We start from the raw sequence: 27,478 nt of genomic DNA, 5'->3' as shown, positions 1-27,478 counted from the left end.
CTCAGTAAGCACAGGGGCTTATTGAGAAACGCCAAACAATATAATTAAGGTAGAAGTATATATATGCATCCATGTATAAAATTCAAAAAGAATCAATAAAACTTGAGATAAGTAACTTCTGATGTTAGGGAAAGCTGTAGTTCATATGGGTGAGCAACAGAAACTTAAAGCCATTTAAATGTTTCGTTGTACTAATAGTTGCAGCTCCCTTTCTAAAAATCGGCATTTTGATAACACTATCAAGAACCATATTGAAAAATGGTACTTGCCCAAGAGACCACAAATAAATACATGCTTAAATAAAACTAAAGAAATTTAATTAAGTGTATGAACAGTTATACTAAATGATTTCTCCAGGAAGCCAGTGGGAAATTATATCTAACAAATAGCTACAGAATAAGGTCTGTTGTTGAGAAGTTATTAACCTAATCAGATAATCAGATTTCACCACCAACCGTAGCCATCTGATTTGCCCATGTCAAAGTAAAACCACTGTTAACCCTTCTTAATGAAATCGGAATGGGGAGGAGGAAGGCAGGCAGCTCATTTCAGAACAATATCTTTCTTCATAAATAAGGCTTACAGAGGCGCCCCTGATGGCGCAGTGGTTGAGAATCCGCCTGCCAATGCAGGGAACACGGGTTCGAGCCCTGGTCTGGGAAGATCCCACATGCTGCGGAACAATTAAACCCATGCACCACAACTACTGAGTCTGCGCTCTAGAGCCCGTGAGCCACAACTACTGAGCCTGCGTGCCACAACTACTGAAGCCTGCACGCCTAGAGCCCGTGCTCCGCAACAAGAGAAGCCACTGCAATGAGAAGCCCGCGCACCGCAATGAAGAGCAGCCCCCGCTCGCCGCAACTAGAGGAAGCCCACACGCAGCAATGAAGGCCCAACACAGCCAAAAATAAATTAATAAATAAATAAATTTATATATATATAAAAATAAGGCTTACAAACATTTTTCTTCCCCTAACTCCAAAGCAAGGCTTTACCATTGCTCAGTAAAGATCTGAAACTATTCAGCTTTTTTTTTTTAAAGGATGAAATTGGAAATGAAATTCATAGATGTTTTCTCCTCACTAAAGTCATTGACAAAGGGGGAAATAAACAAATAGGTTTTGCTCTCAAAATTTCGTGAAGCAAGTTTGTTCCAAGGCTGAGGTTCTCCTTGCCAGTTTTAAACCCGAGGTGCATTTTTTATAGCCAAGAACTAAAAGCCTGAAACACAGCGATCCACAGGATAATGGAAATGCTGACACAACCTTCACTTCGGCAGCAGGAATGGTGCCACTATAATTTATGGAGAACACATTTTGGTTTTGTCAGGTTTTTAAACATAGACTGTTATAAATCTGAAGGAGGACTGTCTTGTTAAAGCTTCAGATGGCATGTGTTAGTATTGGTTATGCATCATGTCCTGTGTTTGGAACGGCAACTGGAGAACACAGTTTATCCCAATGGGAAGAGAGGACACTGAATCCTGTTTTGTTTTCAAAACAATATTCTCTGATTAAAAGCATCATGGTCATCATCAACACGATTATAACCAGCTAAAGGATCCTAGTAAAGTTGTCCATCCTCAGGCAGACCTCCTTTCCTTCCTTTCTTCACCAATGCGTTCATTATTTGACAGATATTTATTGACGATATTCACTGTCGTGGCTTGTCTCCTGCAATGGAGATAAAAGGATGACTCTGACGCAGTCTCTGCCCTCTAGGATCTTATATTTTGTGGAAAGAAAGATTTTTTTAAAAACACTGTGTGTCTATAGATTGTGTGTGTGTGTGTGTGTGTGTGTAGTACTCAAACAACACATCCTTAACCAAAGGGAGACGAGTCTTACTGCCAACTCCCACAGTGGGGAGGGATCCAGCAACAGATCATGAGCATCGCTTTTGTGGGAGTTTTTGGGTGGTTAGTGAGGAATATAAAAGGTTAATCTCAGAGGTCTGGGTGGTGAACGTAGACTCCATTCTCTGGAGTTCTAGAATTGTTTTATTTAGGGGAAGGAGAAGATTACTGGGTTACCCTGAAGACCAATCTGTCTCTTACCCTATTATGCTTTTGCTGTACTTATGAGGACTTGTACAGAGCAGTCATTCTGTGGTTCTCTCTGAAAGGAGTTATTCATGTTGATCCTCTTTGCTGTGGAGTTTTCTTTGGGGCAACTGTCATTATTGTAAGACTCAATAGGTAGAAACTGTTATAAGCATAGGGATAAAGAGAGCAGACTTGTCTGTCCACGCCATTATTTTCTAAATGTATGGCTTCAAAGCCTCAGAATTTGTACTCTGTGAAAGGGGGCAAAGCCAAGGCCAACCCTATGATGAGTAGGGACATCACAAGAGGAGTAGAGGGAGAAGTACCAGAACACTGCAAAAGGATGCCCCTAAATGTTACATGAACTATGATGTGTGTTCTAGTGGAATACCATGCCACCATAAAAATGATGTTATAAAGACCATAATAAAAGCCAACACTTATTGCATACCCACTAAGCTATGTGTGCTTTTTCCATTATTTCATTTGGTTGTCACAATAATCTTTTTTTTTAAATACATCTTTATTGGAGTATTATTGCTTTACAATGTTGCGTTAGTTTCTGCTGTAGAACAAAGTGAATCAGCTATACGTATACGGATATCCCCATATCCCCTCCCTCTTGCGCCTCCCTCCCACCCTCCCTATCCCACCCCTCTAGGTGGTCGCAAAGCACCGAGCTGATCTCCCTGTGCTATGCAGCAGCTTCCCACTAGCTATCTATTTTAGAGTTGGTAGTGTATATATGGCAATGCTACACTCTCACTACCTCCCAGCCTCCCCTTCTCCACCCTCAGGTCCTAAAGTCCATTCTTAATGTCTGCATTTTTATTCCTGCCCTACTACTAGGTTGGGTGTCACAATAATCTTTTGTTAGGTGAGGAAACTTTAAGTGTTGGGCAACTTGCCGTGGGGTGACCGTACATTCTGGGACAGTCTCACTTTGTGCCTGATGTCTTGGATTAATTATGCACAGTTTCTCCCTCACTCCCAAATGTATTCCCATTTGGGTGATGAGTTACCCAGGGTCACACAGCTAGTAGGTGGCAGAATCAGGATTTGGACCCCTACAGGTTGACTCAAACCCACATTCTTAACCACTATGGTATAAATATGTCTGCTACAAAGTTTTTGTGGGGAAAAAAGGAGAGTGCAAAACTGTATGTGCATTTTAATCATAATTGTTTTTAAAGCATTCTGTGCATAGAAAAACTCTGAAAAAATGCATGAGTGATTAGATATGGATGTAGAGAATATAATAGATTTTTAAAATAGTTCTTTCTACTTTACAAGTTTTCTAAATTCTCTTCAATTAGAATGTATGACTTTTATAATGAAAATAATATTTTTTAAATGCAGGCATAAAAAGTAACTCAAGTAGCATTTCATGAATAAGTATTACTTGATATTTTAGATGCTATCAAAAATTAAGTACATTAGGGTGTCCCTGGTGGCGCAGCAGTTGAGAGTCCGCCTGCCGATGCAGGGGACACGGGTTTGTGACCCGGTCCGGGAAGATCCCACATGCCGCGGAGGGGCTGGGCCCGTGAGCCATGGCCGCTGAGCCTGCGCGTCCGGAGCCTGTGCTCCGCAACGGGAGAGGCCACAACAGTGAGAGGCCCGCGTACCGCAAACAAAAACAAAAATTAAGTACAATAAAGCCAAAAAGAAATGAAGAGGGAGGAGGAGGAAGAGAAGAACAACGAGAAAGGAAAAAAGAAAGCCTTTGGACTAAGAGTCGTGAAACCAGAGATAGGAATCTGTAATCACTCCAACTGGCCATGGTGTGGCTTTGACCTTGTTTCCTCAGAAGCTCTCAGAGGCTCAAATTTAAGGGAGAACACAGTGTAATAGTTACAAACACATGTCTTACGGCCATAAAAGACATTTTAGGGTCAATTGGAAAGATTTTAATACAGACTGACTATTAGATGATATTTTGGAAAGACTGTCACTTAAAAATTGTTTTTTTAGCTAGGATGATGGTATTGTTATTGTGAGTTACATGAAAGAATGTCCTTCCTCTTGGGAGATGCATGCTGAAATATTCAGGGAGGAAGTGTCATCATTATCTCCACAACTTATATTGAAATGGTTCGGGAAAATAAATTGTGTGTGTGTGTGTGTGTGTGTGTGTGTGTGTGTGTGTGTGTAAAGAGAAAGAAAGCAAATTGGCAAAATATTAACAAATGCTTCATCTACTTGGAGGAGAGATGGATGTTCACTATACTATACCTTGAAATCTTTTTGTATGTTTGGTAATTTTCAAAATAAAAGTTGGGATGGACTTTTAAAAAAGCTTTTTGAAATATTAAAACAAGAAAACAAAATTGAAAAAGCATGTATTAAAATAATAATGAAAGAATCCAGGTTTTAAAGCCAGAAATTTCAACAGCAGCTAAATGGCTTAAGTGCATTATAACCCTGAGCAAGCCTTTCTAAGCTTCAGTTTCTTCATCTGTAAAATGGTGATGATAATACCAACCTTACAGGTTTTTGCACAGGAGTAAAAGATTATGTGTGTAAAGCATTTACTACTGTGCCTGTCCACAGTTCATATGAGTAAAAACTAATCTACAAGTGACACAAAGAGGAGCCTCATGAAGAGCTGTGGGCCTTTGAGGAATTCAAAACAAAGGAAGTCTTTCCTTTTATAGCTCCATTTTCCACATAAATACCACTGAGCTTGACATTATATGGAAAGTTCTAACTCAGAAATTTGAATAAGGTGGAATCACGGAATCATGTGGGCTAACAGTCTTCGTTGGCGCTGACCAAATCTACTCAGCCACTAGTGGATTTTATTGCAGTTGTGTTTGTCTGCTTGGCTGCTTTGTTGTGTTTTATTGTAGCCTCTTTTCTCGACCTCTGACCTAGGGTTCAAGTGAAGGGCAAAGGAGCTCAGGTTCAACCCATACACGTGGCTCCACTGGGCACCCCAGGGTAGTCAGAGCCCTCACAAGTGGAGGATAATTCGGGATGTCTTACATCAGTATCCTAACAAGACAAAACAACAAGATTCAAGTTAAGTAGTACTGGTGTTGATTATAATACTAAAAAGTAAAGCTTCAATATTTTACTCAAACACACATTTATTGAGTGCTTATTATGTATGCTTATAATGTGCTGAAGATGCAGAAATGAATAAAAGTCCTTGCTCATAATTTGGTGGTGGTGGAGATTGACATGTACATAATTTATGATAATGATATATTTGCTCAGCATTTTATAGTTTACAGACCATTTTCCCTATATTGCTTTACCCAGCTACCTCTGTAGCATCCATGCTAGCAAAGTGTCTTCTCATTGACTCCCTTATTTTATCTTCACAAGGTGATTCCATGATACACATACTGGGTGGCTAAAGCTTCAGTTTAGGTCATCTGTATCATGACATATCAGCGCCTCAACCCTTATGTAACCTAAGCCAGGACATGCACGTCTCACTCATCTTTGTATTTTAATTCTCTGCAAGGAGCCCAGAAGGTAGTAGCTACTCAATTAATGCTTGTTGAAGGAAGGCAGAGAGGGAGGAAGGGTGGGAAAGAGGGAGGAGGAGAAGGAGGAAGGAAGGAAGGAAGGGGAGTCATTTAAACTCTAAGAATTTGTCAGGCCCCTACCACGTACCTAACATGTGCTAAGCACTAGTGAAAATGCAAAAGAAGCTTAAGAGATGAAGTCCCTGTCCACAAAGACTTTTAGGCCTATGTCATCAAAATAATTTAAAGACAGTAAATACAACTTACTTTTAAGTAAGAAAAAAAAAAATCTAAAGAAAAATGATTGCCCCAGGATGTGCACTTGATGACAAATCAAAGAAAAGTTGTAAGGAAACACAGTGTATTTGCAATTTAATTTATTGCAAGTTCATGAGAGTGACTTCTCTCTTGATCTGTAACATTGCCAAATTAAACTAAGGTTCAGTTGGCAAAGTTTGCACCAAATAAAAATTCCAATGAAAAATCTCAGTGAACTGAAAATCCCCTTTAAACAGGAGCTCCAATGTCAGCATTACAATTTTACTTACATATTCAACAGCTGTCTCTCTTCATTCTTTAACAAATAATAAACTAGCATCTCTTTTAAATATACAGGTATTGAGTTATATATGCATAAATTAACCTCACTCATGTAAAGAAAAAAAATCTATTTAAATCTTCATTTATCTTTTATTGGCTTTCTCACTTGTCATAAACAGTTTGTAACCAGAGATATATCATCATACTAAACAGCATGTAAAACCTCTCACTCAATAATCCAACCGATATCCAGGTAATATATCCAGTGGCAACAGTTCTCAAATGGGCCATTTTATAACCTAGGCAAAGGTTAATCATCCTTAGCTTCCTAAGTGTGATCTTAACTGAACTCCAGCTGCACAGCAGTGACTTTCAAACAACATCCTGTTTTATGGTTAGTTAATTATTCTTTACTAACATTAATGCATCCCATAACTGGGACCATCAAACAGTATGCTGAAAGAGATGTCTATTATCTTTATTGTTGTTGGATTTTTTTCCACACTTAAAACTTTTGTTTACAGCAGTCCTGTTGAACACTTAAATTTTATCTGTCCTTTACTGTGTTCATTTAGCTATGCCCTGCCCTTAATTTCCAAATGGATTAAGATAAGCCTCTAAAATATCTGTACAATGTAAGCAAATTTACTAAAGAAGTTAGGAAATTAAAGTAAAGAGAAATTAGGGGTAAAAAGTGAGATCCTAGAGTGAACTTAGTGCCCTAAATGCCCTCTATTTATTGAAGTTAAACCACAAATTTGGCTCTGAACTTTCTAGCAACCAATACAATCAGGGAAATATCATTCATTCATTCATTCATTCTCTTATATGATAAGTACTTATTTCACATATTAGATGAAAGGCATTTTGTTGGACATTGATTATAGAGTACAGGATAAAAAGAGACTCAAATTTTCCCCTTGGAGATCTTGCCATCCAGTTACATAGACAAATTTTAACAGTTAGATATATAGTTATAAATTATGAAAATTTTATAAAGGAACAATAGTGTTCTAAGAGAGCAAGTATTAGGGAAGATCAAACTTTAGATTGGGGAAAGTGAAATTTAACCTGAGTTCTCCCTGAGTCGCCCCCTGGTTTCTATTCTTTCTTAATAATAGAGCTTTAATCTTTAGCTAGGCGTATTGGTGTCCCAATAAAATATTACATTTTCCAGCCTCCCTTGAAGCTGAAGATGATCATATGACTAAGTTCTGGCCAAAAAATGTAAATTGAAATTCCAGGTGGGCTTCTGGAAATGGCTTCAAGACAGTGCCTTAGCTGGGAGAAGCATCCTTTTGTGGTCCCCCACTTCCTCCTACTAATGGCCTATGATGGCTGAAGCTCCGGTGGCCATTTTGGACCATGACGTGGTCTTGAAGATGAAAGGCATGTACTGAGGATAGCAGAGAAGAAACAGGGGAATCTAGATGACACTCTGGAGATGAACCCTAGACTCCCTATCCCTGTCTTCTACGTAAGAGAGATATATTTCTTGTCTAACCCGCTGTTCTTTGAGTTTCACTATTTTATGTAGCTGAACATAAACACAACTGATTCCATAGCGAAGAGAGTCAGGCAAAGGGTTGAGAAAGGAGGATTCCAATTAGCAGCCATGAAGTTGGAAAGGGACTGAAAGAAGATCAGTGTAGATAAAGCCGAACTAGTGACTATACATGATGAGGCAAAGAGATGGGCAAGCGCAGATCCCTCAGGCGCTGGGTTAGAATTCATTCCAAGTGCCACAAGAAGCATTAACATGAGGTCAGTGGTTTTCAAACCTTTATGTGGGCTCCTAAGTCCCTTCTTCAAATAAAATCACAAATGCAGAAAACAGATAAATGCAGAGCTGCTCTGGGTAGAAGCTGGAATCCAGGCCTCAGAGCCCATTCCCTCTCCTCCTCCTCCAACTTCATAGCAGCTCCTGGAGCAGACTAGAAGACCCCTAAAATACAGTGTAAGAAACATAGAATTATATGATTCATAGAATCCTTAAAGTAAACCAGGCACTCAGGAGAAACCAAGTCTTCCTAGTACTGAGACCAGAGAGAAATTTCTCCTGTGGGTCTTCACAGAGGGAGGTTGGTAATGGCTTGTTGGCCAAGGCTTCATGCCAAAACAATTCAGAGAAAGCAATTTTAAGGGTCAGGGAGAGGATAGCAGGGGTTGGAACAGTGTAAAACAAGGCCACCCAGATATTTTGCCCTCCTGTGGGCTGGCTTCATCCAGGATAGCTTCGGCCTGGTCCTGGGATGCCTTTTCTCTCTCCCCACCCAGTAGGCCTCTATCAAGCTCAGTCTCAGTGGCAGTCAGGACAGCTGCCTGCAAGCCCCCTCTGGCACTGTCAACAGGGGCTTCTCATGGGGCGGGCACCTCCCCCCTCCAAAGATTTCCATCACACACTTGTTAGGCCTGCAAATAAATTGGCAATGCAGCTGAATTTAATCTTTTGATTTCCCCTTGAGAACCAATTTCTCCAAGCTATTCCCATGTAGACAAAAAGATTTTGTCTCACTAAACCTGTTTATTGACCAAAACTGTCTCCTGTGCTCTGACCGCTGACCTTTCTGAATATTCAAATCTATTACAGATTGCAAGTTCAAATCATCTGGGTGCCCTCTGGAAGACCTGTTTTCATAGTGAGCTGATTACGAATGACAATATTATAAGGGCTTTGAGATTCTACAAACAATTTGCACCCTGGATTTACAAACCTAATATATTCAGAAGTGTGAATGCTGCTGACACTATTTTTTTTTCTTGCAAGGAAAAGTTGGCTATCCATATGTAAAGGCTGCCACTTCTGCTGGTCTACAGACGTCCCCCCTCACCACACTCTTTATAACCCCTTTACTGGAATCTGCAAACAGTTCTGCACTGTAGAGAAAACATTTTGCATTCTGGGGGTTCTGGGCCTTCCTCACCCACCCCCAGTCATGTGATGGAAGTAAATGAGTCAAAAATATAGACTCTAGGACTTACATTAGCGCTGTCCTAGGCAAGCCACTTAATTCCTCTTTATCTAACCCTTCTTGGCAACCGAGGAGGATAAAATAATTCTACACCCATCTTACAAAATTGATGTTTGGATGGAATTAATTAATTGATGATAAAGTTTTAAAAAGTCAAAAGGAGAACTTATAAGCTGTTTTTATTAAACAGACATGTTTTAAACAATGTAGGGCTTCCCTGGTGGCACAGTGGTTGAGAGTCCGCCTGCCGATGCAGGGGATGTGGGTTCGTGCCCTGGTCTGGGAAGATCCCACATGCTGCGGAGCGGCTGGGCCCGTGAGCCATGGCTGCTGAGCCTGCGCGTCTGGAGCCTGTGCTCCGCAACGGGAGAGGCCACAGCAGTGAGAGGATGGCGTACCACAAAACAAACAAAAAAAAAACCAATGTAAATACTCCCAAGAATAATGTTAATAATATTAAGCCCTAACAATTATTGAGTATTACATATGTCAGGCCCTATATAAGTGTCTTAAGTGCACTGTTTCATTGAATCTACAGAACAACTCAATGAGGTGAGTGCTGTTATTATACCCATTTCACAGTTAAGGAAAACTGAGGTTCAGAGGACTGTGTAACTTGCCTGAGGTCATACAGCAGGAAACTAAAACTGATCATCACTATACTCTATAGAATTTGCAAATTTTATTGAATTTTCAGCCTCTCCCTTAAAAATATGAAAGAAGAAGTGATGTGATCAGCTAATTGACAGCAATCCCCTCATACGTGTTCAACTCCTCAGTTTACTGACCATAGCTGAAACAGGCTTGGTTCTCCCATTTGCTCAGTGGGAGAGAGCTTGCTTATTTGTAGAGAATCTTGTTCTTGTCTAAGGAGTAGCATGTCAGGCAGAACCTGTTCATTTAGTCATTATTTTTCTAATTTTTGGCAATTATCGTGACCTGGAAAGCTAGCTAACATAAGTTAAAAGAATTTGGTTAAAGGGAACCTCTGATCTCACACGTTATTAATACAGTTGGCAGTAGAGAGCATAACATCTTTTTTTTCCACATACCTGTTGTTCCAACCAGTAGAAGGAACTTTTTGTCTCTGTTCTTGCTCTGATAAAATGAAGTACAACCGTTCCATATCAGCTGGTAAAGTACAATCTTTCTGAAAGAAATGGCCTGTCCAAGCAACTAATATTCCAGAATTTCAGAGTTGAAAACTCACTACACGTAATTTATAGCCTAAATTTACTGAATGCCCTTCCAAGACAGCCTATTTAATCAAAGTTAACTGGTGAAAATTATGAAGCCTCTTAATTGAGCTCTCCTATGGTGGGCTTTCGAAACGGCAGTGCAAGCACCACAGAAAATAACAAAATGAATAAACTACACTTTTCTCTAGTTCCATTTTCAAATACGACATCTGGAATGAAGGGTTTAGATCTCTAGGTGGTGATCTTCATGCATAGTATAGTGTTTGTCCTGAATTTCATTGCTTTGAAAAAAAGATATGAAAAGTCTTGATTTAGTTGGCATTTAATGTGATTTTTATATAACTTCTGTGATATAATCAGTTGCAATGGGAATCAGTGGGGAAACTTAAAGAGCAGTAAAACCTTCAGCTATTGTTCTTTCTGTGCTCTGATTGGCTCACTCGGTATACAAAGCTGAAAAATCCCAGTTCACATACACCTACTCTATTTGTAGACACCCACAATGATTGAGTGTGGTCCAGCACCATCCTCTCTCCTCAGCCAGCCAGACAGGATGCAGGGAAGACAATAGGTATGTTGGAACAGCAACAAAGAATGTGTTGCTGTAAATCATGTTCCATTTCTGCATAGCTGGGAGTAGTAATGCACAAGCCATAGGCAAATATATTAATGTCTCCTGCTCTCCATAAAGGAAAAGTCATGCACAACACACTCTTGATTGTTATTCCAAGATAGCCTTTTCTAGTATTCGATTCTTTGTTTTATTTTTTTAAAAAAAGCAAAACGCATATTTTACTATTATTTAAAAGTATTTTTTCCCCTTTCGTTTGGGTCCATAATCATTTCTTTCCAGTAGATAAACACATTGTCTTTCCCACACACTGACTAGTGATGTGTTTAGAACTCAGGGGTATTAGACTTCTGGAGCCCTTAATGATATCAGAAAGAAGATATCATATAAATGACCAGGTACTTCCCTACACCTAGTCAATTTGAATTTGGAAAATTATTAGAACTGTGTGGAAACATAAAATGGAATACGCTCGCAATACATTACATTTACATGTTTTAAATATGCCTAACCATGCATTTAATTTAGATTTAATGAAATAGTTATTATATGCAACCAAAACATCAGTGTTATTAAAAACAAATTTATGGAGGATTAACAGCTGTGTTATATGTCTATACCTACCTATGCCAGAGCCTTTCATTTTCAATAATGTGTTTTTAATCATTAACTTCTATTTCTTTAAATGCACAATAATTGGGTAGTTCTCCTGAGTGAGACTGATTAGGGTGCTCCTTGAAGTTTGGATAAATACCTATTGATAATTTAAATGGTATGAAATTGGCTCTGGAATCTATGCTATAGCAGCTCTTTGCATATTTATTCCATCTTTTAAGATTCATAATCAGCCAGTATGAGGCTAATAGAACCACAACGTGAACTCTAAGCTGCATATCTATGGGATGTATCTGCTGTTATTATCGACGATCAGAAAAGATATCAACATTTAGCCAAGGTTAAAATTTTTTTTTTATTGAGTTTTCTTTTTCTTTCTTTCCATTTTTCTGTAGGAAGAGTCATTTGAAAAGGCTACAGTCGGGGGGAAAGCAATGAAGAACAAATTGCTGTACATGAAGTTTCGTTTTTGAATAGCTGGGGAGATTAATTCACTTGACTGCAACTGGTTCATTACTACCCCCAGCTACCCAAAAATGAAATATCACGTATGGTACCATCTTTGCCCCATAGGTCATAATACTATAGTGATCACAGCAGGGCTGGGCTTGATTGTGGAAAATGAGACCACAGCCAATGCTCTCAAACACCCGCTGCCTGCCAAGGAGCTATCTGGGTGCTGTAATTGTGTTTACCTATTACCATGCCTTTATTTCATTACTTTGGACTTGCAGGATGCTGTAAAAGGAGACAGAATTTTGGAAGGTTCTGGAAACTCTAACCAATGAATGCTGTGTTTAGGGAGACCTTCCTCCTGTATTCTTAGAGAAAACAATTTATGTCTGCCTGCCTTCATCTAAAGTTTACGGCATATTCTCAAAGCCCTCACCAATGGAAGAGGCAGAGGAAGCAAATAAGGAAATTAACAGCCTTCGACCTGAAACTGGAAGCACTATCCTTCCAAGCACCACAAGGCTTCGTTGCTTCATCTGTCTTAGGATGGGTGAAGAATAAACTTGTGCGTCCGGGATCTTTGCCTCAGTCATTCTGTTCTATCTGGTTTCTCAGGAGCTTCTTTTTAGGACACTGTGATCATCTTACCTTCAGCTTCTCACTTTATAATAATAATTGTTACCATTGATTGAATGTTTGCCAGGCACAGACATTATCTCATTTAATGTCCATATCAAACTGTAAGGTAGTAGTGATGAGACCTAACATTTACTGAGCAACTTTTATGTACCAGGCATGGTTCAGAGAACAATTGTTCTCTGAATTCACATATACCTACCACCTGTATTTGGTACTATTAACAACCCCATTTTGAAGATGAGGATACTAAAGCCCAGAATGGTTTGATGAATTCCCCAAGATCCCAAAGTTACTACATAGAAGAAGTGTTCTGGCTCCTGAGACCATATACTGTCATACCAGGAGTTGTTATTTTGTTTTAAAATGAGAACAAAGGCTCAGAGAGGTTGGAAAACTTGCCCAGAGTCACACAGTGACTTTAACAATGTTAAAGATGGAATTCAAACCTAAGTATGCCTGACTCAAATCCAGAGCATTTAACCCAAATAGCATGCACATTATACTTCTCCCATTTCTCAGTTATTTGAGCAGTTATCCATTTGAATTTGTCTGCTTATATATCCATCTCCCCTGAGGGCTAGAATTATATCTGTATCTCCAGCAACCTGCACAGAATAGGTGCCTGGCTCTTAGTAGCTGCTCAATAAACATTCATGGAACTGACATAATCCGGGCTTTTCATGACCTCCCTTCGTTACAGACAGAGTTAGTTACTCCCCATACACATGCACAATGTTCTCACTGGCTCACCTTTATTGCTTTGTGATAGCACATTCTACCTGACACTATAATTATCTGTCAATATAGCGTAGTCTCGCCCACTAGACGAGGACCTCCTCTAGGGCAGGCAAAGTGTTTTACTCATCTTAGCATCCTTAGTGACTAGCACTGAGCCTGCCATACACTAGGCTTTTGTGGGAGAGACTGCAAATTGTTTTCCTCAATTTCCTTCCTCTTCTTCCTGGACACAGAACTCTCTGCATTTCCCAGCCTCACCTATAATTAGGTACAGCCACGTGACTCAGTTGTACAGTGGGATGTGAACAGAAGTGACAGGTGCTATTTCTGGACAAGGTTTATAATAAATGAGTGATGTCCTCATCCTTACTCTCTTTTCCCTTCTACCAACAGATGCAGATAACAACGCTCTAGAGGAGAGCAAAGACACAAAATGGAAGACGTTTGCATCCCTGAATTACTCCATGGAAGAGAGTTGCCTGTTGACAAGAAATACAAGAAATACTTTGGACTACTGCATGAATGAGGAATAAATTTAGGTTCTGTTTCAGTCATTGCACATTTGGAGTGTATTTGTTATAGTAGCTAGCATTATTCCAACTAATACGGCATTTAATTCGTGATGAATGAGTAATACTAATCCTCAACATGAACATACTGTTTTTAATTTAGAGAGAAGGCAGTCCTATCTGTTTAAGAGTAAAATTTATAGCTTTTTCTACTCTGTTACTTCATGAAAACATCATCATTAAATCAGGGTCCATTGGTACCTAAACTATTAGGTCTATTCCTGCCTAAACTAATGCATGGCAGGAATCAACTTCATTCTCCCTCTGGGAAAATTTAGTTTGTTTCAAACAGTTGGGTGATTTGTCCAATTGTCCAGCAACTGGTTGGTGGGAGAGCCCAGCCCAGGCCTCCCCACTCCCAAGTTGTATCAGTACGATAGCAAACAGCCAACTGCTAAATGTTTTTTAAAAAGCCTAAAGTGACTTTCATTTTGGGGCTAATTTTTACATTCCTTCTATATGAACACACACTCAGGTCAAAGCTCAATTCACTGACTCCTATCCTTGGACCCACTTTTCAAAGCATCTAGCCATAGAGGGCAAAAGTACAAATGCTAGGGGCTTCCCTGGTGGCGCAGTGGTTGGGAGTCCGCCTGCCGATGCAGGGGGCATGCGTTCATGCCCCAGTCCCGGAGGATCCCACATGCCTCGGAGCGGCTGGGCCCGTGAGCCATGGCCGCTGAGCCTGCGCGTCCGGAGCCTGTGCTCCGCAACGGGAGACGCCACAACAGTGAGAGGCCCGCGTACCGCAATAAAAAAAAAAAAAAAAAAAAAAAGCGTGAAGGTACCACTCGTGCTGCCCTCCACCGCCTTCCCCTATCTCATCTCCCAAGTACTCTCCCTCTCCCTCTCTCTCTCTCTCTCTTAAAAAAAAAGTACAAATACTACATCCCAAGGCATAGTGCTCTTCCAGACTGCATCTAAAATTAGAATATGTTGTTAAAACGTGATGCTGTATGTTAACCTTATTTTTAAAATAACTCTATATTTTATGTAAAATAAATGTATGCTTACTATAGAAACTTTAGAAAAGTAAAACTGAGCAAAAAAAGAAAATAAAATCACTCAAACATGTAGGAGACATATTTTACCCAAACAGAGAGTCATTAAATATTCTTCTACCACATCACTTTCAATGACTGCAGAGTATTATGTCATATAAATATATCAGTATTTATTGACTGAGGCCTTATATGTACCAGCCATCAATAAAATGGAACCACAGTCTAGGATATGGGTGATCAAAGCAGTAAACATGGAAGTTTTGTTTTTCATTGATTCATTCATCTAACAATCATTTTTCAAGCACCCTCTCCGTGCCAGGCACTGGAGGGCCCACAGTGAAAGAGATGAACAAAGCTCCTCCTTGTTGGGGTAGCTATCGTGCAGGTGAGAGTCACTGTGGTGTCACAAAATGCTACTGTCCTACTCTGCCTTCCTCATCCCTCTTCCCACACAGCCAGCATTCCCCGGGGAATGGAGGAGAGCTCAGTAGAAAGAAGGGCTTTATTCCCCTACAAGGACCATACATTCACATTGAGTAGATAAAGCCCAAGAAACAGTAAGAACATGGGGTAGGTTGCATTAATTATTTACAACACTTCATTCCCTCATTGCCGTTTCCCTGACTTCCCTGGGACTAAAGTATATTCCCTATTCCATTTGTTGACCTTGATCTTAGCCTCATGACTTGCTTTGAATAATGGGATGTGGGTAGAAGTGACGGTTGACAGTGTTCCAGTTCCAAGCAGAGACTAAAGAGGCATCGCATGTTTCTCCCATTAAGAACTGGGTATCCTCTCTTGTGCCGCTGCCCTACACCATTAGAAGAGGATGCCTTCAACAGGTAGCTGTTGCTCCTTCAGCCTGGGTCCCAAAAGGAGAGACACATGGAGCTACCTGAACCCCAACTGTAGCTCAAGGCAGAGCCTCCCCAGGAACCCACAGACCTATAAGGACCTTCCCCAGGGACCCATAAGCAAGAAATACACATTTGCTATTATAAGCCACTGATATTTGGGGGTTGTTTGTTTTACCACATTATCATAGCAATAGCTGACTAATCCAGAACAATACAAAATATAGTGCTCAGTTGTGAAGGTCTAACTGAAATGTCATGTCCTCCAGGACGTGTTTCGAGATATTCCCTCATCATCTTGTTGCCTCACCCGTCAGAATCAATCTCTCCCTTGTGCTTCTTTAATATTTTGCTTTGCTTCTCTGATACAGCTGACTTTTACCACAGCCTGCCTTTTATACACATTTAGTTGTATGTGTCTGGAATTCCTCTTGAAATATAAGCTGTTTGTTCTTGTTGCTGTTTTAGTTTTTTGAGGGCAGAGTACTCTTCACAGTGTCTCGAAACTATCTACTGCCTGGCATGGAGTAGATGCTCAAAACTATTTAATTGCATGAATGAATGAATGAGAAGGTCTTCGGGAGTGCCAGTAGAATGCTAACCTAAACTTGAGATGCACCGTGGTGTACAAATGCAAGTACAGAAATTGCATCCTACTTTGAGTAGGTGCAGGAAAGAATACGCAGACATTTAAACCAGAACAAGTTATATAGGAGACAGCATCCTACCCTAGAAAGAGACTGTACCCATCGTCAAGAGTCCTGAATTCCAGTTCTCACTTGGATACTAGCCCGCTGTGCTACCTTGGGCCTCATTTTTCCACAGCAAAGGAAGAACAATAATAATTTTACTCACAATGTTTTTATAAAGATCCAGGAAGACATACATACATGACAGAAAAATATCAAGTCCGTACAAAGCCTAGCAGGGACTTCCCCGGTGGTCCAGTGGTTAAGACTCAGCGCTTCCACTGTAGGAGTGTGGGTTCAATCCCTGGTTGGAGAACTAAGATCCCACATGCACATGGCCAAAAAAAAAAAAAAAATGTACATATATATATTTTTTAAAAAGCATATGAAGCCTAGCAAATCAGCTTCTTATTTTTTTAGAGGAAGAGAGCCCACATTCCATACACCTCCAGGAATCCAAAAGATGAATCATTACAGGACCACACAGCTCCCACTGAAGCACTGTAGGCATCGCTCACTTATAGTGGTCACTGTTTTGCAGTGACTTTTGACAGGTGCCTACTTTTCAGCTGGAAAATAAAAACTGAATATTTTAAATGTTTTATTGCCAGGGACTACATTAAAGTTGTGATTTTTTTTTAACTTATGTTATCTGCCAGGCAAAGTTAATTCCTCCTCTCAGCTCCCACAGGACTTAGTTTACACCTTCTTACAAATGAATTGTTTACAGGTCTGTATCCCAAACCAGTCTGTGTGTTCCTGAGGGCTGCGCCCACGTGTGAGGTTTCTACCCTATGCTAGAACAGAGAAGTATATACATTTTAGGAGGACTTTACTAAGGGCATTAGCATTTTTAAGTGTTAGAACTCTAAAGAAAAGCTCAAATTTTCTGCAAAAGTTTTGTCTGTTCTTTAATACCTCCTTTGTCAATGATGTCAATTAATTGAGAGACGATTGTGCCTTTCATATATTCTATGCAAAAAACATATATGTAGTGGCAGACTCTAAACTGTATTTCATTCTCCTTATTCTCTTTTATAGAGAAAATCATGTATGATGTTTCACTTTCTTTTCTTGCTCCAGGTCTTGATGGTGAATTCGAGTCACAGAACACAAAGGAAAGAACATAGATTTTGGAGTCTCACCACTCATGTTCAGATCCTCACTTTGCCTTTTATTTTAGGTCTTGTGATCCTGGGCATGATTCTTGACTTTTTGAACTTCAGTCTCCTTATCAATAAAACAGGGATTATATCACCTCCCTTGCGGGGTTGCAAAGCTTAGAAATGATTCATGAAAATACCTAGCACCATCCCTCACACATAATAGGTGCTCAACAAAACAAACTTATCATTGTTAGTTATTTCTGTTGTACTTTGATGTAGGACAAAGGCGCCCTTAGAAGATACTTTTGTAGAACTTTTTGCCCCTAAAGGAAATGGCCCCATATTACTGTACTTTTAGTCCTTATTTCTATTTTCATAGATTCTCCATCTGCTCCCTCCGTATTGGGCTCCCAGCTGTCAATTCTCACGGCCATCAGTAAGAAATGACAGCTGCCTAGCTGCCTCTTCTTGCTGTCAGGCTGCTACCAACTAACTTTCTGCTTCAAATCTGCTTGGAATTATATGTCAAATGGAATAAATAATACTGCATAGAGCCTGGAGATGCCCTCCATGGGGCCGAGTGAATGACACTTAGCACACGGGCTTTGTTACAGCTACTTTGGGGACTCAGCCTTTCTTCCTCTGCCTTACAGTTTGTGTCTGTGTTTCTGAGGACCAAGATTGCTAGCTGAATAATGTCTTGACACGCAAGGCTCTGCTCTATTTCTTTCCCAGGAAATAAAACAGTCTGGGAGACACATCTCTAGATACCATGGTATAGATTCGGTACCTTTAAAAAAGTTATTATTGTTGCTACTATTATTATTATTATTATTTTGAAATAATTTTGCTCAGCGGTGTATGCAGGGCAGAGAACACTAGATTGTGAGCCTAAGTTTTAGGTTCTAGCCTCAACTCTATTAAATGATTTTAAGAAAATGTCTCACCCTCTCTGGATCTCAGTTCCTTAATCTAAAAAAGTGAAAAGATTCAACAGAATGATCTGTGAGCTTCTACATCCTCTGACTCTACATCAAGGTACCCAGACAACGGCTTGGCAAGAACTACAGTATGTCTGGAAATAGACTTCACTTTATGGCTTTGGCCTTCGTGGTTTGCTCTAACTTAAGAATGTCAGTCGATAGCCAAATTCTTAACACCGTTTTCTGGTCTCTTTACTATTTCTTTTTATAATGATTTTGTCCTTAATTTGGACTTATTTCAAGGAGAAAGATGTTAACTACTTAAAAGTGATGGGGTGTTTTAATCTGGGCTGGGAAGCCTGTTCCTTGAGAATGGCTTAATTAACATTTCCAGGTTCATAACATTTTCATTTATTCATCTTTTTGTTTTTAAATGGTTTTTTAAGTTTTCCAGAGGCAGCGATCTTACGTTCCTAATGGATTATAAGAGAGAGAGTGGGTCTGCTGGGATCTGCATTCTTATTAGCTTTAAGATTCACATTAGGAACAAAAAGGGAGCTTAAGCAGAATAGGTCCACGGTGCTAATAAAAAAAGAAACAGAACTTTGGTTCAACACAAGATAATGTGGCAAGATTGCCAAGCAAAAAGCAGATTGAAGGAAGGGCCTCCCAGTGACCTTGGAACAGGACAAATATTTTTCTTCCCTGAGCTCATTCTCCAGCGGGGGAACTGTGTCTTACACACCAGCAGTGGATGTGCTGGGGCAGACTTACCACAGTGCCACAGGGATGCAGAGCCTGGTTCTCTGAAGGGGGACAGCGAGTTACTGAGTGAGAGTGATAAAACCTGAAACACACGGCTGGGCAGCCCTGGATGAGCTGAGGGATGGTTACCTCCAGAAACTGGGACAAGGACGGAGCACTGTGTCCTGCATGTGTGGGGGCCCGAATACAAATTAAATTCAGTTCATTGAAAAAGTACTGGACCAGGAGTCAGGAGGCCTGTCCCCTAATCCTGAGTTCTCGCTAACCAGGGTATGTTCTTAAGCAAAATGTTTCATATTTTTGGCTCTGCTTCCACATCTGAAAAATGGGACTGTCAGTACCAACTCAGCATATTTTCTGAGATGGTCGTAATGACCGATGCACTAGATGAACATAAGAGGTCTCAATTTTAATATGACCAGCTGACAACAGTGCTTTGTTCCCTGCCTCCTTTAAAGCCATGGTTGTGACAGCTGCCAAGCCTCAAAAAGCACATCTGTTAATAACAAAACACTAGGTATTGCTTTGTCCACTTGGGAAAATGGCTGGAGTCTGGCTTTGCCCTGGCCTTCAGCAATTCCGTAAGGCACAGAATGAGAGTGTTATACCAAGGATCCTGTGGGCCTGAGAGTTGGTGTCTGTGAAGTCCTTGCCCTGAGTCACCCTTGCTGAGAGTGACAATCAGAACAGGAAGCTCCCCAGGAATGCTTCTGTGGCATGGCTGCTTCTTAAGCTCGTGGCGGAAGAAAGCATTGCGTGTCAATATTGGTCCTTAATGGAAATGTATTGCCTGTCTTCACTCTCCAGAAACTGAGCCAGTTTTATTTCGTAGTAAGGATAGCGCATGTGTTCAGAGAGCGGGAGCATTTATCTAAAGTCACAAGCCCAACTGGCAAGAACTCCCATTATCTATGGGCACTAGATAATTAAAATGCCTTATTATTTATTTGCTTTAATGCTTAATGCATTTTCTTTGTAGGGGAATTCAAGGGTTAAGCCATCCCAACATGCCTCACTCCCAATTTATAAAATGGAAAATCTTCCATAAATCAAAAGTTACAAACAGACTTTGTAATGTCATAACTCTCGCGGCGGCTCTCACCTTGATTGATTCCTATACATACATTCTGGCTGATTACCATAATGTGCTCTTGGGGGACAATTGGCACCGGATAGGGAGAAGGGAGCAGGTAGGGAAGTAAATAACAAATGGACCTGGCTCCTCCTCATTGAGAGTGATTTCACTCCAATGTTCCATCACATCAGCTGGGAAAGAGAGTTGTAGGGTTTAGGCAATCAATTACAGATATGTGTAGAGGCAGACACAATCATTTCACTGATTGTCACAGGTCTCGAGCAGTGACACCAAAAAGTGATCCGTCACTCCATTTTCTCTGACACCCTGAGAAAGATGGCAGACACTTGTAGACTAACAGGCTCCGGGACTGGTTGGCTTATAAGATTTAAAAATCGCTGTGTTTCAAACTTATCCAAACCTTGAAATACCTCTGTTGCTAAGATCTCATACCTTTCTGGCAAACATTTAGAAAGATTACCAACGGGCTGATGACGTCATGCCAGAGTGTTAGGTACTGTCTCTTGTCACTGCAACCGATGTCGTCACTGTGTATGCTGCAGTGCCTTGGAAAGGTGATGGGAAGGAAGGAAACACTCACTTTCTTCCACCATGAGGAACATGGCAGCCTCCTCGTTAATTGCCCCGTGGGACAATCGGTGGGAGGACCCCACTGGTGCAGATGAGCCCCTGCCTCTACTCCACCCACATTTCCAGAACCTTCAGTCCATCAGGTTTGCTGCCACTGGATGCCTGGACTTAGTCCCCTCCCATTCATTATGGTTTTCCTGAGTCAGCCAGCCTCCACCAGCTGGGATTCTACTTTGTCCACGCCGCAATAATTGGCAATCTTTTTTCCATAAGAGTCAGTTCATGGAAAATGAAAATATATACAATCTACATCTTTTTTTTCAAAACACTTCATTAAGATCCATGGGTTAATAAGAAAAAAGTATGCTCGGGCTTCCCTGGTGGCGCAGTGGTTGAGAGTCCGCCTGCCGATGCAGCGGACACGGGTTCGTGCCCCGGTCCGGGAAGATCCCACATGCCGCGGAGCGGCTGGGCCCGTGAGCCATGGCCGCTGAACCTGCGCGTCCGGAGCCTCTGCTCCGCAACGGGAGAGGCCATGACAGTGAGAGGCCCGCGTACCACAAAAAAAAAAAAAAAAAAAAAAAAAAAAAAAAAAAAAAAGTATGCTCTTACACACGAATGACCTATTTAATTAAATAACAGAATGTCTCTGAGAAAATGGACATTGCCTGCCTTTGAACACTTAAAATATTAATATATGGGTATATTTGAGAAGTAGTATCCTACAGTCAGCTTTTCAATTGTTTCCCCTGAAATCTGACTGCAGACCACTTCTTAAGACCAGGTGGGGCTCTGTGTGGGGTCTCTAGGGCGAGGGATGATGTACAGGACTTCTTCCTAAGGGGAAGCTACATCCTGTCCCCCAGATGCAGCCTGAACCAACAGTACTGAGAAGTGCTTGGCAGCATGAGGGTAAAAAGTCAGTTGAAGCAATCTTGTGTACAAAATTACAAACTGCAAAGTCTCCCAGACAGGGCGGAGAAGGTTGGCGGATTCTAACATCATCGTCACTGAAATCGACTAGGTCCGTTTCTGCCATTTCTTCTGGCAGTCAGAGCCTTTACCAGTCAACCAGGCACTATCTCTTCCATCAGCATATTTTCTCTTGGCACTGGAGGATCTAAAACGAACCCAGCACAGTCTCAGCCTTCTCCGTGTAAATCATCAAAAGATATGACGACCTTCTGCAGAAATGATGTTCTGCATTTCAAAGTTCATCCACTTCTAAACTAAATCAGTGGCAGCAGCCTGGTGCTCTGCTGGGTTCTTCAAACCACTTGACTCCAAGCCCCCTTAAATTCTTTCACTCACACTGGCAACCCCCTTGTTAACTGCCCCCAGCAGTTAGAGAAGTTCCCCTATGCTTACTGACTGTTCACAATGGTCCACTTTCCACCTTTAAAAAGGCCAGAGAGCAGGTACCTGGGAATGATTAAAAGTAATTACTGATGTTCCCACAGCATTCTGTACTTCTAAAAGAGCTTTTATACCTGTCACTTCATTTGACCCCCGAAAAAAACGGCCCCTGAAAGTCGCTGGACATCCTAAGGACAGAGGAACAGAGACGATAAGGGATTAGCTCAAGGTCATATAGCATGTTAGCAGCAATCTAAGCTAAACTTTTGGACTTGCACTGTGTTTATCCTGCTCCCTGGAAACAAAAGGTGTAGCAAAAACAGTATTAGTAATGACAATTAATTTGTCGAAATCTTTGACCATTTACCGAGAGGCTGAGTGCCTCATCCGTATCACCTTATTTGACGCTCTCAACCCACTTTGAGTCCCTCCTGCTAAAATGATAAAATCCGGAGCACCCCTCCATATGCTGTGCACTCCAGCACGGAGACCTCAGGGAAGCCTCTGGCACTGCCAGTGGCTGCCCTCACAGTGGAAAACTTAGGTCAAAATCTGGGCATCACCGAAGATTTCAGAGTAACTGCAGAAAGCCCTAGAAGAAAATCTTTAACTGAGTATAGAACTCTCATAAAATGCTATGGGCCTGGAAAATGATTTCATAAGTTATTCTGATGGCAAAAATGTATGAAACAGAATTGACTAATTCATAAATAACTTTAGAATCTCATCTATTATTTCTCACATCATAACTTACAATGGAATAATTGTTTCTAATTCTGCTGAGTATTTTCTCATGCGTTTTTGTCCCCTTGGTAAATCTTATTAGTCGGGTAACTCCTAAGACATTTGTAGCTTGCCTCTATTATGATGAGAACAAGTAAATATTAAGAGCAATTTGTTTTTAGTACAACGCAGCATTAGTTTCACCACTGGGACCTCCTTTTTTTCCTTTTAATTTCTCATCTCAGAGAAAATTCGCTGAGATTCCCCAAAGAAGGGCTCACAGGAAAAACAAAACAACAGAAAAGAAAACCCAGTGTCCTATGATCTTATACAAATCTCAACTTACATTTTATTTACTATGTACATGACTGCAAACCCAAGATGAACCATAACTCCATTTAGGTAATAATAATCAAATTATCCAACCTGGGATAGCATGTTTTATAGATTTTGGTCTAAATTTAATATAAAAATGCAGTAGTCCTTGTTTGGCAGAGTTTATTAAGGGTTAGCAAAGAAAAAGCTCTTTCAATAGTCTATAACTCTCTAATGGCCTTTTTCAAATAAAATGGGAAAGAGTTTGAAAAGAAACCTATATCAGTGAGCTGCAATTGTAACATTACAGTACAGGTCTATAAATCTTGACATGCTTAGAAGATTGCCTAAACCAGCAATATAATCTGTCCAAACCTCATTGTCTCCACCACCAGCCAGCCTCATTTTAAGAAATGTATGTGGTCTTCAACCTAATTTTATCACCTTCATTTGTAAACTAGTCAATCAATCAAAGCATCCTGGAAGTCTAAATAGAAAAAAGAAGTGCATTTTCATGCATTCTGGGCGACACAGTCAAAAATTAATCTCCACTTGATCAGACATTTCTCGCCCTCATCTCAATAGACTATCATTAGGGTCAGCAATGTATATTAAAAATAGAGTTGCCGCAAACAGTGCAGCAGCTGGAGTTTGCAGGCTGCCTTCCCTTTCCTCAGAAAGCTTCCTCCTCCGTGTGAGCCTGAATAAGTTCACTAGATTCATCTGGAAGGAAGCAGCTGGAAATAGTTAGGAAAGAAAATGCCTGCAGCCCTCAGGAAATGCACATTGCTTCCCAAATGTCTGGACCATGAAGCTGTTTTCAAGTGAGGCTGTTACTGAGAAAATATTTCCTAAATATACATGCATAACATCAGGCCCAGGGAGAGGGGTGTTCCCTATACCCTGGGGGTGAGGGTGGGAACTCGCCCCAGGCCAGGACAGATAAACACGAAGAGGAAAGGCAAGAGAGTAGCCAAAGCTCCAGGGGAAAAAAAAAAACTGGTTTAGAGCTGTCTTGCTCTTCCTCTCGTCTCTCTAACCTTCATGAGTTCTGCTCTCAGGCAAATAAATGCCTCTGTATTGGGGGAGGCCACAATGGCAGCACTTTCCTGGCAGTAACTGTGTCAAGTGCCTCCTTGGATCTCTGGGTGCTTAGAAAGGAATATCCATATCTCTCCTTCACTATGTATTTGTTGAAGGAAGGACGTTAGTTGATGGTAACTTCATTTTCAGGCCCTTAACCTTGGAGGCTTCCTGTACATCTCTCTCTCTCTCACACAGAGATTCCTGTTCCATGAAGCAGGAAATCCATCGAGCTTTACCCACGAAATATAACTCTAACCTGACCACTTCTTGACACTTCCTTTGCTACCCTGCTGCTTAGAGCCACCATCATCTCTTGCCTGTCTTGTTATAACAGCACCCGCTGGGTCTTCCTGAGTCTACACTTCCTCCGAGTCTCAACACGGAAGCCAAGAGTGATCCTTTTAAAACGTAAGTCAAAGTATTCTACCATTCTGCTCAAACCCTTCAGTGGCACCCTTTTACTGAGAGTAATAGCTAATGTCCTTAAAATAGGGTACTTAAGGCTACGAAAATGATGCTTAAGTATCTGGGTCCAAGATTTCCCTATAATTGCCTCAGTTTGTCAACCTGACAAAATCCCATTCCTATGCCATTGATAACCTGGCTGAGATTATTAATAATCCTACCATTTACTGAGCACTTTCTGTGTGCCAGGCATTGGGTTAAGGTTTCTACCTTCTTTTTTGTTTTGTTTTGTTTTGTTTTCTTTTCTTTTGTGGTATGCCGGGCTCTCACTGCTGTGGCCTCTCCCGTTGCGGAGCACAGGCTCCGGACGCGCAGGCTCAGCGGCCATGGCTCACGGGCCCAGCCGCTCCGCGCCATGTGGGATCTTCCCGGACCGGGGCACGAACCCTTGTCCCCTGCATTGGCAGGCGGACTCTCAACCACTGAGCCACGAGGGAAGCCCTTCTACCTCTATCAAGCTACCAACCTCTTTATAAATGGGAGGCATTTAGGACCTGGAAGGTCCTAAATGGAAGGAAGGTCAGGACTTTCTGCCAACGTAGGTGTGGCAGGTGTTAAGTTTCTACTTCTATCAATTATAAAAGAACTGGTCAGATGTATAGTAGAAAGAACATGAGCCTTGTGTTCAAATCCTGGCTCCACCAACTCGGGGCTGGAACAACCTTGGACAACTCATTTAATTTCCCTGTTTGTTTGTTTGTTTAAGGCATAAGAAGCCCACCACAATGCCTGGCACAGTTCTTGATACTTGATAAACGTTCTCTTCCTTGTCCTCTGTTTGCCCGCCCTGAGCAAAATTCAGAAGTAAGCTGAGTTTGTTTAGTAAGATTCTCTCAACTCTATCCACAAAGGGACCTGACCTCAGGATAACCATGGGTCAGTTTATTTTAAAGGAATTAGGAATATTTGCACTTTAAAAGGTGAGGATTGGGCTTCCCTGGTGGTGCAGTGGTTGAGAGTCCGCCTGCCGATGCAGGGGACACGGGTTCGTGCCCCGGTCCGGGAAGATCCCACATGCCGCGGAGTGGCTGGGCCCGTGAGCCATGGCCGCTGAGCCTGCGCGTCCGGAGCCTGTGCTCCGCAACGGGTGAGGCCACAACAGTGAGAGGCCCGCGTACCACAAAAAAAAAAAAAAAAAAAAAAAAAAAAAAAAAAGGTGAGGATTGTGCTTTCCATCAAGGAATGGATCCCTCAGTGGGGATCAGATGGCCTTCCCAAGGCCCCTCAAATTCATGCCATGTGGGCAACTGTCAGTATCCTCTTTGGGTTCCACAGGGTGATGCTGGCCTGCCTACACACTCCTTCCACGTAGCTATTCCCCTAGGACTCACCCAATGAGTAGTACACCATGGTTCTGCACTACCCATCTCACTAAAGCTCAAAATTTCTTATTGATCTCTCTTTCCACAGCCACCAGTTCAACAAACATCAGGAAAGCTTCGGTGGAAGTCTAGAGACCATCTCCAAAATTCCATTTATTTACTCACAGCTTCGTTTATCTGACAAACGTGTTGAGCAGTCACTGTGTGCTCGGTTCTGGGGATACAGGATGAGTAAGATCAAGTCCTAGCCTTTGGGAAGGTGTCCATCTAAAGTCAGGTTTCCCTGAGTATAGTGTGTGTACCTCCTACAGGGAGATAATTTTAGGTTGTACAGCAATAGTTTTTTTTTTATATAAGAGATACACGAACATCGAGAATTCAAAGTGGTTCACCCTGAGCCTGGGAGTGTACTCAGGCAAACAAGCCCAGTGGTGGGAGTGGGGAGGGGAGTCATCATTGTTGGGAGGCAGACGGAAATGGGGAGTCCAAGCTTCTCCAGGAGCTGCAGTTTGAAAGAAGAGTATGATTTTTCCAGGTAGAAATGATAGAAGAGGTACCCCGCTAAATGCGTGACCAGGCTGACACTCTTAAGACAGTAAATTGTTTATTCGAGGTCAACAGCTAGTAGAGGGATTTGAACCCAGAATGGCCACAGTCTCAAGAAGTATGGAGTAGTGGTTAGGAGTGTGGGCTTTGGAGTTGGACAGAATACGAGGGAGGGCCAAGTCTCAGCTCTACTGTTTATTACCTGTGGGACTTTTGACAAGTCGCTCAGTTTCCTTGGGTCTGAAATGGGAACAATCATAATTCCTCCCTCCTAACATTTCTGTTGTGAGCATTACATGCAATAATGCAGCATTATCATCATGCGGCAAATAGTAAGTGTTCAATAAATGACAAGGGTCGTTCTTATTAACATGAGGCAGTTACTTATCCCTCTGTAGCCTGTCTCCTGCAGAGTGAACTACTTTGCCTGCCTTTGGTGCATTGCAATGCCTGGCAGATAAAAAGATGCAATAAACATTAGCTGATTTGTTGAATGAAGAAGTGAATGAATGTATAAATACCTGTTTACATACTATATTAACTAGATAGTACAAATATTCCCCTTTCCTTTGTAATATTTGAGAATAGAATCTAAAAATAGATGCATTTCAAACCTTATATGTTGTGACAATGTGTGCAAAAAATTTCTAAGACTCAATTTTTCTAAAAACTTAAAAACCGTCTCTGGCAAAACTACAGGAACAGTAAAATGATCAATGTTTGCCAGGGATTTGAGGTTAGGAGCAGATGGGGAGGAATGAATAGGCAGAGTTCAGAACATTTTTAGGGCAATGAAACTATTCTGTATGATACTGTAATGGTGGATACAGGACATT

Source organism: Stenella coeruleoalba (genome assembly GCF_951394435.1).
Source record: "Stenella coeruleoalba genome assembly, chromosome: 1".
In the NCBI taxonomy this organism is placed as follows: domain Eukaryota; kingdom Metazoa; phylum Chordata; class Mammalia; order Artiodactyla; family Delphinidae; genus Stenella; species Stenella coeruleoalba.
The sequence above is the reverse complement of the archived record's forward strand: the minus strand, read 5'-3'. Positions refer to the sequence as shown.